At 37.4% G+C, this 12,500-nt stretch overlaps 1 protein-coding gene across 1 annotated transcript in view; it reads left to right on the top strand.

The window, feature by feature from the left end:
• LOC115220519 (sodium/potassium/calcium exchanger Nckx30C) overlaps positions 1-12,500 on the top strand; it is a 77,548-nt gene that overhangs the window by 30,055 nt on the left and 34,993 nt on the right. Inside the window, exon 2 of the mRNA XM_029790658.2 lies at positions 9,566-9,577. The gene's annotated coding sequence lies outside the window, so the exon portion shown is untranslated. The remainder of the gene's footprint in view (positions 1-9,565; positions 9,578-12,500) is intronic.

A 12,500-nucleotide genomic window follows, 5' to 3' on the forward strand; every position in this document is an offset into this window, starting at 1 on the left:
TCTCACTGGTATTTATTTTATCAACCCTGAAAAGATGAAAAGCAAAGTCGACCTTGGCAGTTACATAATGCTATATGAATGTGAATCTGGCAACTTAAAGCTGATGTAGAGTGCAGATGCACATGTTATAATCCACTATAAAGCCTGTCTACTTCTACCCTTATGTTCTGTTATTACTGAAGGGCATCCAGTCACAGAAACCATGCCTCAACAGAGAGCTGGAGTCTAGACAGCTCACTGCTAGTCAGCTCCATGTCAAGCCGTCCAGTCAATGTTAGCATAGAACGCAGATGTTAAACAATGAGGATGATGATGATAGTATATACATATATATATATATATATATATATGAATAAATGAAAGAATGGAGTCGAACGAAGATGTTAACATCTTCGTTCGGACTCCATTCTTTCATTTATTCATATACAACACACAAATTTCTACACAAGAACCCGGAGTTTCTACCCTTGACAGGTCACTTCAACCGTGTTTCCTGACGTGAATTTGCTACCCAGGTTTCAGTTAAACGAATTTTCCATGCTGACGATAAACATAGGATAATTCATTCACCTACTTACATATATATATGTATATAAAATACAGTGTACATTTAAACACATTAAGAGGCATCCATCATAGGACTCCCTTAGGCTAGAAGGAACAGCTAAAGTTCAAACTACTGATTAGGGATAAATTCTCGAAGGGAATGAAAAATAAAAACATTTACCACCTATTTCTTGGACCATGGTTTCAGACTTTTTTTAGCAAATATAATAAATTGCTAGGCAAAGTCTTCGTCAACAGGTATGCCTAGATTAAACATATAAGTATGAGGCGAATCCAGTATGTGCTTCTTGCTTATACATTCTAATTTCTTAAATGTATATATATATACACTCTCATGTAAACTGTTTTTAACATTTTCTTATCATTATCAAAGACTGTATAACTGTATGTTAATACTTTTGTGATAATCATTCTTTAACACAACAAAGCTTATACAAAGCTTTACATTTTACTTTTGATAATCTTTTTCTAAAAAAGTGAAACCGGTCAAGTCAATAAACGTCTCTAAAAGATCTTCGCATTTTCAAACCTTTCACACACACACACACACATGTAAGTATGTGTGTGGTAGACTTGAACTTCAGAACTTCATGTTTCACCTGATATCTTACTAGACCAATCAGCTGGTTGTGCAAGGCATTTGACAAAACTAGAATTCCCAATCAAATTTTCAGTACACAAATCTGCACTGCCTGCATATATCTTCCTTCACATTAACAAGTGTTCTCATGAACTTCTCTGTGGAAAGCATATGGGAACTGTTTCTGTTCTTTTGCAAAACATGTATATACGTTACTTTATTCTTTACTTCTTTTCTTCTTCAAGGGGATTTCTCAGGCAAAGAAGCATTCTCCTTTGTGACATACCACTGCCACACATACATTATCTTTCTCCCGGAAATGAGAAATGTATAATATGTCCTTTTGGCCCAAAATGAGCAAAAGAGGAGTTGCTGCTGTTGTTGTTGTTGTTGTTGCTGTTGTTGTTGGTGGTGGTGGTGATGGTGGTAGCAATGTTTACATTAATGACGTTTTAAGTTTTGAGATTGTGTTACTTTTTCCTTTCTTTCTTTCAAACTATAAAATACTTAGTTTTTATTACTGTATTTTTTTTATTCGTCATTTTCCTTTTTTGCTTCTTTTAAAAATTCTATTTATGCATTTGCATAACTTAAATGGGCGGGCGTAAAACAGATGTGGCCATATTGAACGATGAATAAACAATAGAAAATTGACAGTTGCAGACCTATATGCACCCAATAAAAATGTCTAAGGACAAACTTTCTTCTCTGCCTCTGTGAGCAAAAAGAATCAAAAATAATTTATTTAACCATAAAATAATCTTGGTAAAAGTCACTTTCTCAGCTGAGCTCCCTAAATACATGTGTCCATAGGTGGCAATAATAATAATAAGAAGTAAAAGAAGAACAAGAAGAACAACAACAATAATAATCCTTTCTACTATAGGCACAAGACTAAAAATTTTAGGGGTAGGAGCAAGTCGATTACATCAACCTCAGGGAATAACTGGTACTTATTTCATTGACCCTGAATGGATAAAAGCCAAATTCGGCCTCAGTGGAATTTGAACTCAGAACATAGAAATGGGCAAAATACCACTAAGCATTTTCCCAGGCATGTTAACAACTCTGCCAGCCTGTCACATCATCATCATCATCATCATCATCATCATCATCGTTTAACGTCCGTTTTCCGCACTTGTACGGGTTGGATGGTTCGACCGGGGTCTGGGAAGCCAGGGGCTGCACCAGGCTCCAGTCTGATCTGGCTAACAATAATAATAATAATCCTTTCTACTATAGGCACAAGACTTGAAATTTTGGAGGAAGGGGCAAATCGATTACCTAGACCTCAGTACTCAACTGGTACTTATTTTATCGACCCCCCCACCCCACCCCCAAAAAGATGAAAGGCAAAGTCAACCTTGGCAGAATTTGAACTGGAGATGGCACTGCTAAACTCCCCTGTTCGAAAATATAATGACACAGATTGTGTGTCGTATAGCCAGCTGGAGACGGTGTTTCCTGGGGCTAAATAACATATATATATATATATATATATATATATATATCATAAACCAACCAGGGTTAAAAGATTATATTTATAGCAACGGTATTTCTCAATTAATTTTGTTATTTATTAGAGACAAGAGAAGAATATTTTGTTTTTGTAGTTTTATTGTAATGATCTTTAGCTTTTATCATTCAACATATAATTTGTCATTTGGAATCATTGTTCCAAAGTTAGTGTTTCCAATAAATGTAAGTTAATTAAATACAACTTTCTGAAGTTTATAACAACAAAGAAAAGAAAAACAATCAGTTTAGAGTAGATTGTTCTGGAAGCCTGGTTGGGATAATTATTTTAAAGAAAAATTAATTAAAACGCTTAGGGCGCAGGAGTGGCTGTGTGGTAAGTAGCTTGCTAACCACCACATGACTCTGGTTCGTCCACGTGGTGGCTCTTGGGGCAAGTGTCTTCTGCTATAGCCCTGGGTCGACCAATGCCTTGTGAGTGGATTTGGTAGACGGAAACTGAAAGAAGCCTGTCGTATATATTTTGTATCTTTGTGGTAACCATGCCTGTGGCACCAGAATTCCATCCGAACATGGCCGTAGTCAGTACCGCATCGACTGGCCATCGTGCTGTGGGCAATCACAAACACCATCCGATCGTGGCCGTTCTCCAGCCTCATCTAGCCCTGTGTCGGTGCACATAAAAACCACCATCCGAATACCCGCAAGACTAGTCAGGCCATATCCCATGGCCCCTACCTGGGACGTATCAGTCACACCTGTGCATACCTTCCTCTTGTGATACTTGTGAAGGCCTGTTGAGGCAAGTGAATCAAATGAACATCAAAACAAATCAAATCAAATCAATCAAAACAAATCAAATAATGAACATTAATAATTGTATCTTTGTGTACCATGCCGGTGGCACACCAGAAAACCATCCGAACGTGGCCGTAGCCCGTACCACCGACTGGCCTCTGTGCTGTGGGCACGTAACAAACACCATCCGATCGTGGGCGTCGCCAGCCTCATCTGCACCTGTGTCTGGTGGACATAAAACCATCCGAAACCCTGCAGACTAGTCAGGCCATAACCTGTGGCCCCTACCTGGGACGTATCAGTCCACCTGTGCATACCTTCCTTCTTGTCACTTGTGAAGACCTGTTTGAGGCAATGAAAACAAAACAAATCAAAATATGACCTCATGAATTTTGTATCTTGTGGTACAGTTCCGTGGCACGTGGCACACAAGAAAACATCCGAACGTGGCCGTAGCCAGTACCGCATCGACTGGCCTCCGGCTGTGGGCACTAACAAACACCATCCGATCGTGGCCGTTTGCCAGCCTCATCTGGCACTGTGTCGGTGGCACATAAAAACACCATCCGAGCGTGCCGTCTGCCAGCCTCGTCTGGCACCTGTGTCGGTGGCACATAAAAACACCATCCGAGCGTGCCGTTTGCCAGCCTCGTCTGGCACCTGTGTCGGTGGTACATAAATCACACCCATTACACCTCGGAGTGTGGCGTTAGGAAGGGCATCCAGCTGTAAAACACTCCAATCTGACTGGACTGTGCAGCTTTCGGGCTCCCCAGACCCCGTTGAACCGTCCAACCCATGCTAGCATGGAAAGCGGACGTTAATATAATGATATGATGATGATAAATATGTGTGTGTGTGTGGCGTGTTTGTAGTCTGTGTTTTGTCCCCCTAGCATTGCTGACCACCGATGCTGGTGTGTTTTACGTCCCCGTCACTTAGTGGTCGCAAAAGAGACCAAATAGAATAAGACTGGGCTTACAAGAATAAGTCCCGGGGTCGATGCTCGACTAAAGGCGGTGCTCCATCATGGCCGCAAGTCAAATGGCTGAAGCAAGTAAAAGAAAACGAAAAGAAGTTACCATTTAATCTTGCAGCATATATATACATACATTAAGGGCGAGCTGGCAGAAACGTTAGCATGCCAGGCAATGCTTAGCGGTATTCCATCTGCACTATGTTCTGAGTTCAAATTCCGCCGAGTGACTTTGCCTTTCACCTTTCGGCCGATTATAGTACAAGTTACGCACTGGGGGCGATATAATCGACTTAATCCATTTGTCTGTCCTTGTTCATCCCCTCTGTGTTTAGCCCCTTCTGGGTAGTAAAGGAATAGGTATTTCGTCTGTCTCTATGTTCTGAGCTCAAATTCCGCTGAGGTGAATTTTGCCTTTCATTCTTTTGGGGTCGATAAATTAAGTACCAGTTGCATACTGGGGTCGATCTTATTGACTGGCTCCCCCACCAAAAATTTCGGGCCTTGTGCCTTGAGTAGAAAAGATTACATACATACATACATACATACACACACACACACACACACACACACACACACTACATACATACATACATACATACATACATACATACATACATACATACATACATACATACATACATATATATATATATATACATCAGCATCATTATTATCAGCTTTTCCATGCTTGCATGGGACGGAGAGAATTTGCCGAGGCTGATACACTGAAGCTGAATGCTCTTCCAGTCAACAACCCTCATCAGATTCCAAGCAAGGTATTATCTAACCCTCCCCCATGGCCTTGATTCACTCTTGAACTTGAAATGAACCAAATGGGCCACTCTTCTCCTGATCAGAGGGAGGCAAATATGTGACAAATGCACGGTGCCAAGTGGACAATTTTTGGTAACCAGCCTTCATGGAAGACTGAAAAGGAACACCATCACTTGTAAAACACTGGTCTTCATCTACAACCATCACATGATAACAAAACAAGGGTATACACATATATTCTATGCATGTGCGTATATATATATAATATATATATATATATATATATATATGTATATATTGATAAAAATGGTAAGACAACAAAAGAATGAAAGAGACCTCAATATTACGTAAATAGAGGAATTTATCTACAAATGTAATATGTGACAATTATTTGGTAGCCATGATAAAACTCCGAGTTTCAGATGCCGGGTGAAGAGATGGCGGTGTGGATTTCCACCCTGACATCCAAAACTCGGAGTTTTATCATGGCTACCGAATAATTTTTACATATTACATTTATATATATATATATATATATATATGGTGTACTATTTCATAATGGTAAGATCAACAAAGAAGTACTCCATCTGGTGACAGATAATAATATTTAGTGTGTGTGTGTGTGTGTGTGTGTGCAAAATGTTTACAATACTAACAATTAATAAACGATTGGAGATGGCAGCAAAGTTCTTGTTTGTTTACCAATATTTGTATATTTTTTTAATTATTAATTAATCTAAATGCCACCTAGGTAAAACAAAAAGCATTAAACAATGTAAGTTAGATGGTAATAATGAAATTAAATTACTTTCATAGAATGGTAGAGTGAAGAATGATAATTGGGATGTTAGGACAGGTGTGATGGTGATGGAAGTGATGGCTCAGAGACTTGGACAAAGCAAAGGAAGTAAGTTCAGCAATTCAATGACAGACTAATTAGGTGGAACCAAACTAGTCAACCGTTAATCACAAATTAATTTCTGGTGGCAGTTTTAAATAAAAGTTGAAAATACACAGAGGCAAAAATGAGATAAAAAGAGCATTAAACGTAACACAACACACACACACACACACACACACAGATATATTCATACAAATGTGTGTGTGTGTGTGTGTGGTGTGTGCGTGTGTATGTGTGTGTGTGTGTGTAAACATACACACACACAAAAAATATACGTGGAGTACCCAAAAGTAACCGGAAATGTTCTCTGTAGGAGAAGCCTGTTGTAGTTTTGGCTTCTGCTGCTAGAAGCCACTTGATGTGACCCTCAGGCATCAGTCTGCCGACTGGCATTTTCCATTGACATCATACTGCCATGTAATGCGTCTTTGCTTTGCAGTACTTCTCCACTGTTTGCCAATTTTTGCGCTGGCTAGAATGAAGGAACAGTGTGTTTCCATGAAATTTTGTTTTCTACTGGAGAAAACGGTGGCTGAAACAGCTGTCATGCTTCTAATAGCTTACAAGGCTGCTGCCATGAGAAAAACACCAATTTTCGAGTGGTTTTCATGCTTTAGGAATGGTCACTTATCACTTGAAGGCCAACTTCGTTCAGGGCATCCGCGACCCCGCCAAATAAATGAAAACATCTTGAAATTTCCTAAACTGTTCTCGGAGGATTTTCACCGAAAAATTGACAAACTGGTTGATATGACTGCTGGCAGAAACGTTAGCACACCAGGAAATGGCTTAGCTATTGGTCTGTCGTTGTGTCTGAGTTCAAATTCCGCCAGGTCGACTTTGCGCTTTCATCCTTTCGGGGTCGATAATTAAACCAGTTCGCACTGAGTCGATATAATCATCTTAACCGTTGTCTGTCCTTGTTTGTCCCCTCTATGTTGGGCCCCTTGTGGGCATAAAGAACAGATAATGACTGCTGTATCCTGGAGCTCCTGCCAACGAATTTTCAGCAAGGAATTGCAAATGAAATAAGTTGCAACACAATTTGTGTCTTGTTAACTCACAGATGGTCAAAAACAGTCATGATTGAATGCGTGTTGTGAGCTGAAAGAACAATTTTAAGTTGATTTGCACCATTTTTTTCAAAGGTCATCACTGGTGATGAAAGCCGGTGCTATGGAATTTAAATGAATGGAAGCTTTAAAAGACAATAATTCCAACTGTGGAAAATGCATCTGGACTGATGTATTTGCTTCAAATGGAGAATTCTTTGAAGGCAATAAAATTAAGTGAATAAAATAATATTGCATAATTTCGGTTTCTTTTGGGTAACTCCTTGTATATATATATTTTATTTGTGTCAATCATTTGACTGCAGCCATGCTAGAGTGCCTTTTAAATATGGGATACATATAGCATCACATATATCATTGAGCTCGTTCAAACACATGCTGAAAACTAGATTGAATTATATGCTTTAGCTTATGTGTATTTAAAACTTGCAAATTATTTTTTGACATAAAAGTCTTCTCCTTTCTGTATAAGTTTTAAGTTCCTTTGCCACTGGTGACACACTTGGACAATTGTCATACCGTTGACAATGATGGAGCTAGAAATACATGTCCACAATTGTCCTCGTTTTATCAAACAGTATACCTGTTCTTTTAAATTAACGGCATGTGAATTCTTGAATTCTTGACTCTTGAGATTTTCTATTCCCCTGGTCTTAAATGTTATTTGGTAACTGTGATACATCAGCTAGAGGTGGAGATAATCCGAATAAATCAACGATTTATGTTGTATGGTAGTTGATGCCTATATTTGTTTAGACACATGTGTGTAAATGACCGTGTGTGTACCGTTGGCGATTTTTTTCCTCTGTCTTCCCTCCTCTGGATCTTTCCTTTTCCTATGTTTCCGACGAAGAGCTCCGCTCGAAACGTTAAACCCTCCTTCTTTCCTTCTTTCCTGAGCGTCCAATAATACTATATTTGTTCCACGTCCTCGCGTTGTTATGTTTTTTTTGTGCTTTCATGTTTGGATTAACTATATATGTATGTATGTATATACATATATATATATATATATATAATACCCACATACATACATATATCATCGTCATCATCATCATCATTATCATTTAATATCTGTTTTCTATGCTTGCAAAGGTTGTGCTTTTTAAGTGATATATATGTACATACATATGTATGTGTATGTGTCTATCTGTGTGTGTGTGTGTGTAGATAGATAGATAGATAGATAGATAGATAGATAGATAGATATATATATATAGATAGATAGATAGATAGATAGATAGATAGATAGATAGATAGATAGATAGATAGATAGATAGATATACATAGATAGATAGATATATATATATATAGATAGATAGGTAGATAGATAGATAGACCATTTTATTACCAATGGCACCAGGCCTCACATTTCATGTTGGAAGTCAGGTGGTTATAGTCAATGAGGATTGTCCTCTCTTCCTTTATTTTTATTTTCCTCAGAAATACAAATTTAAAAACCACAAAGCTGACATCAGTACAATTTATGTACCAAAGCACAAAGTTTTCTAACTAAAAAACTGTACTGAATCTCATTCGTTGTTTTGCTAAATCTTCTAATTCCCCATTCTCAAAATTAATAAGAATTCTATCCAAAATTAACTCTACCATTCCTGCACTGTACTTCATTTCATTCTACTACAGACTCCATAGTAAAGTACCATTAATATAACACAAAAAAAAAACGAGGGAATGTAATTTCTAATTGACTTCAGTTTTCTTTCTCAAAGAAATTAGATCTGGCGCTTATCAACTGTAATCGATATCTCCTGTATTAAATTACCATTTTTTCCTTTCTCTTCTTATGCTTGCTATTGTTCTTGTCGTTGTTGTCTTTAATTTTAAAACATTATCCAAATGCCGAAAGATGAGGTTAAGAATCTTACAAAAATTTTTACAGTGTTTTTGTTAATTGTTTTTTTTTTTTTTTTTAACTTTGAAATATCTTTTGCAAGAGTGGCTAATTCAATCAAATTCTTTGCATCACTCTTCCCACCTGTTTTCTCTCTCTCTCTCTCTCTCTCTCGTTTATATATATATGTATTATATATATATATATATATATATATATATATATATATGTAATTATTTATAATATTATATTTTATAAACATGCATACATATATATGTATATATATATATTATATATCTATAATATATATATATACATACATATATATCATTGTCCCTAATATAGTTTCCTCGAGCTCCTATCTATTTCTAGCCATCTCTCTCTTCATCTCTTTCTCTCAATCTCTCTCTCTCTCCATCTCTCCCCCTTTCCCTATCTGTCCCCTTTGTATTTTCATGTTTATTATTTTTTTTTCTCTTTACTTGAATTCGTTCTTATCTCCATTTCTCTTCTTTTTTTTTCTTTCTCTCTTTTCCTGCCGAATTCTTCTTCACATGATTCACAGAACAAATCCCAGGTGAATAACACAATTATATTTCTTCTTTAATTGAAATTTTCTTTAAAAAAAAAAAAAAAAGTAAAAAAAAAATAAATATTAAAACTATTTGTAATGTAGACTGTGATGTATGATGTTGTATGTGCTTTACTTCTTGTATCAGTAGTAGTAGTAGTGGTGGGGGTGTGGGTGGGGTGGTAGTAGTAGGGGCTCTTGCTGTTGTTGTGCTTGTTATTTTCTTTCCTTGCTTGCTTCCAGGTTAGTGTGTGTGCATGTGTATGTGGTGTTGTTATTTATAACCCCTGTTGAAACACACAACCTGCTAAATGTTTTCCCTCTCTCTCTCTCTCTCTCTCTCTCTTTCTCCCCAAAACACTTTATCATTCCTGACTTCTAATAAACCCTTTTATTATGAAATTTCTTAGAAATAAACAGCAGCTTCTTTTTTTTTTTTGGTTTTTTTTTTGTTAATTAATTTTGGAAATAGTGAAGAATTTAGTAAAATTCTTCAGACTTTATTAATCTTGTGTAAGGGTAAAGATCCCCTTTGGTCATGAATGACCATGGGATTGCACCTAGAAAGTTCCCCTGTGAGGCACAAGTCCAGGCAAGGTTGTTTATGGAAGACGAGCAGTTGCCCATGCATATCAGCTTAAAGCTTATTCTATCGGTCTCTTTTGCCAAACTCTAAGTTACAGGGAAGCAAATACACCAGCATCGGCTGTCAAGCGATGTTGGGGGGACAAACACAGACACACAAACACACACACACACACACACACACACACACACATATATATACATATATACGATGGGCTTCTTTCAGTTTCCATCTGCCAAATCCACTCACAAGGCTTTGGTCAGCCTGAGGCTGTAGTGGAAGACACTTACCCAAGGTGCTACACAGTGATACTGAACTTGGAACCATGTGGTTGGTAAGCAAGCTACTTACCACACAGCCACTCCTGCACCTACTACGTATGAGAATTAGGAAGAAAATGTAGGGATAAATCTTGCAGGAAGATCAAATAGTAATATTGATAAAACCCGTAAAGCTGAGCAAAATCGCAGTCATGGCAGATATTGGGGTCACATAAATGGCACCCGTGCCGGTAGCCTGAAAAGCACTCATTATACATACATGCATATATACATACATGGTTGGCATTAGGAAGGGCATCCAGCCATACAAAACCATGCCAAATCAGACTGGAGTTTGGTGCAGCTTTCCAGTGTGCCAGCCTGGTCAAACTGTCCAACCCATGCCAGCATGGACAAAGGACATTAAATGATGAAGATGATGATGATATATATATATATACATATATAAAGTATTGCAGGTGCAGGAATGGCTGTGTGGTAAGAAGCTTGCTTCCCAACCATATGGTTCCAGGTTCAGTCCCACTGAATGGCACCTTGGGCACGTGTGTTGCACTATAGCCTCTGGCTGACCAAAACATTGCGAGTGATTTTGGTAGACAGAAACTTGAAGAAGCCCATCATATAATATATATATATACATATTTTTTTTTCTCTCCTTGTTTCTCTCCATGTTCCTTTTCTGTGTATCTTTCTGTTGAAGAGCGTAGGCTTAAAACGTAAAAGACTTGTTTTATTTATATTCCTGAGCACCATACTAATACAATTGTTTGTTTGTATTCCACCGGTTTATTTTGTTTAATTTCACAAAGCTTCCCGTTATATATAGATATATATATATATATATATATATATATTATCACAACATATATATATGTATGTATTTGTGTGCTTGTGATTGTGCCCCCACCATCACTTGGCAACCGATGTTGATGTGTTTACATCCCCGTAACTTAGTGGCTCAGCAAAAGAGACCAATAGAATAAGTACTGGGCTTACAAAGAATAAGTCCTGGGGTCGATTTGCTCGACTAAAGGCAGTGCTCCAGCATGGCCACAGTCAAATGACTGAAACAAGAAAAAAAAAAAACAGATATATATGTTGTGGCTAATGTCATGTTTTATAAGCTTAAAGCTTGTATGAGATCATTGTGCATTGACTAAGATTAACAGTCTAAACCCTACTTTTTCCATTGAGGGCTTATATGCCATAATATTGGACTATTTACCTTAGTCAATGTATGTTGATCACATAATAGCTTGAAGCTTGTAAAATCTCATTATATATATTATATATATTATATAATAGACACGGGAGTGGCTGTGTGGTAATTAGCTTGCTTACCAACCACATGGTTCTGGGTTCATTCCTACTGTGTGGCACCTTGGGCAACTGTCTATTACTATAGCCTCATGCCAACTAAATCCTTGTGAGTAGATTTGGTAGACGGAAACGTATATATATATATATATATATATATGTATGTATGTATGTATGTGTGTATATATGTTTGTGTGTCTGTGTTTGTACTCTCAACATCACTTGACAACTGATGCTGGTGTGTCTACATTTCCATGGCTTAGGGGTTTGGCAAAAGGGACTGATGAAATAAGTACTAGGCTTACAAAGAATAAGTCCTAGGGTTGATTTGCTCAACTAAAAGCGGTGCTCCAGCATGGCCACAGTCAAATGACTGAAACAAATAAAAGATTAAAACGAAATAAGCATATATATATATGCATGCATGTATGTATGTATGGATGTATGTATGTATGCATGCATGCATGCATGCATGCATGTATATATGTATGTATGTATGTTTGTATGTATGTATGTATGTATGTATGTATAGTTCGAATTTACAGTAAACAAACGACAAAGGCAGGTGAGAGAACAACAAGCAGGGGTAATAGGGAAGAATAGAAAAGTCTTTGATGTTTCGAGCCTATGATCTTCTATAGAAAAAGTTTAAAGGAAAAAAATGGAGAGAGAGAAAAAAGGTGTTATGATTAAAGAATGAAGTTGACTTCGGTGTTATGTTTTCCCATACCCTTTTTTTCTCTCT

This window comes from Octopus sinensis, linkage group LG16, assembly GCF_006345805.1.
Source record: "Octopus sinensis linkage group LG16, ASM634580v1, whole genome shotgun sequence".
NCBI classification, from domain to species: domain Eukaryota; kingdom Metazoa; phylum Mollusca; class Cephalopoda; order Octopoda; family Octopodidae; genus Octopus; species Octopus sinensis.